General features: G+C 39.5%; 1 pseudogene; it reads right to left on the bottom strand.

Moving 5' to 3' along the window:
- Positions 1–98: 98 nt before the first annotated feature.
- Positions 99–1035, bottom strand: LOC125136694 (olfactory receptor 4K1-like; annotated as a pseudogene).
- Between the last annotated feature and the right edge of the window lie 666 nt (positions 1036–1701).

Raw genomic sequence — 1701 nt, 5'->3', positions numbered from 1 at the left:
TGATAACCCCTCACATTACAAAAAATAATTGACACAGTGCTGCGTTCCAGCTGGGGCTCTTCATTTCCATTTAAGTTTATGTTCCTTCATGGTGATCCTTAGTATTTCCAGGAGTTCACAGTGACGGTTTCTCCACTTGTGCATAGCTGATTGAACATCTTCATTCCTCAGAGAGTAGATGATGGGGTTTAAGAGGGGTGTACAAACAGTGTAGAACACAGAAAGAAACTTATCCACAGAAAGTCTGCTAAAAGGCCATATGTAGAAGTAAATGCAAGGCCCAAAGAAAAGACTCACCACTGTGATGTGGGCAGTCAATGTAGAAAGTGCCTTGGATGACCCACTGGAGGACCGGCGGTTGGACGGGAGATCAAAATGACAGTGTAGGAAATAATTAAAGCCAGGAAACAGCCCAGGGATATCAGGCCACTGTTAGTTAGGGTCAAAATTTCCATTCTGTAAGTATCCATGCAAGCCAGCTCTATCACCAGGGGGAGGTCACAAAAGAAGCTGTCTACCTCATTGGGGCCACAGAAGGGCAGATCCACTGTAAAGCCAAGTGGCTCACCGAATGAAGAATACCCACAGCCCAGGAGATAAACACAAAATGATGCATAGTCTGCGACTCATAATGGTGCTATAGTGTAGGGGCTTACAGATGGCAATAATCTGTCATATGCCATAGCTACAAGCAACATCATCTCACTCCCAACAAAACTATGAAGAAGGAATATCTGGGCCATGCAGCCCTCAAAGGAGATAGTTTTGTGCTCGACAAGAAAGTCCACAAGCATCTTAGGGGTGGCAAAGTTAGACTGGCAGATATCAATGAAAGACAGATTACTGAGCAGGAAGTACATAGGAGAGTTCAAACGGGAGTCAGAGGCAAGTGATGACAATAATCATGGTGTTGCCCAGCACCGACGTCACATACACGATGGAGAAGATGGCAAAAAGGAAAAGCTGAAGTTCCCAAGAGTTAGTGAGTCCCAGAAGCACAAACTCCAACACCACTGATTCATTTGTGTGAGCCATGTATCCAATCTACTGTTTCCTAAGAAAAAGAAATCAGGAAAATATCACAATGATAGAGCTACATGTAGCATATATACAAAAGAAATATGATAAGTTTTCAATCAAAAGTCAATTTAAAGAAGTTACGTAAATAATCAATTTAATATTTAATAGCTGTGAGTTCTGTGGAACGTGAGAAAAGAAGAAAAGTAAATATGAGTCTTATAGTTAGAAAGATGATACACATTATTAAAAATTAAAATACAACATCAGAAGCAAGCAAATATAAATGATTCATTAATTTCATAACTATTATAGTTGAAATAAATTACGCCAAACTGTTAGGCACTGCCATGGATAGGTGTTAAGCTAAAACTTTTTTAAAAGTTTGGAATTTGCTCGCCAAAACTGAAGAAAAAGGCTATTTGAAGCAAAGGGACTAATGCCAATAAAGATATAAAGGTAAAAATATGAAAAACATGCAAAGGGAGCCATGAACTGAGGAAGGGTGCTGAGGAGCAATAAAAATGAAGTAGAGAATGGTAGATCAGGAGCATGATTATGGCTACAGGTAGTGTTGAATGCAAGGCTAATAGACTAGATTGATATTCTTGAAACTGAGAATCTTAAAGTGCCTGTCTGTTTTAAGAAGATTCTTTATAGAGGCAATTCACCACTTTGTAGAAG

This window comes from Phacochoerus africanus, chromosome 9 (genome assembly GCF_016906955.1).
Source record: "Phacochoerus africanus isolate WHEZ1 chromosome 9, ROS_Pafr_v1, whole genome shotgun sequence".
Classification (NCBI taxonomy): Eukaryota; Metazoa; Chordata; class Mammalia; order Artiodactyla; family Suidae; genus Phacochoerus; species Phacochoerus africanus.
Note: the sequence above shows the minus strand (reverse complement) of the source record. Positions and strands in the feature narration are given on the sequence as shown.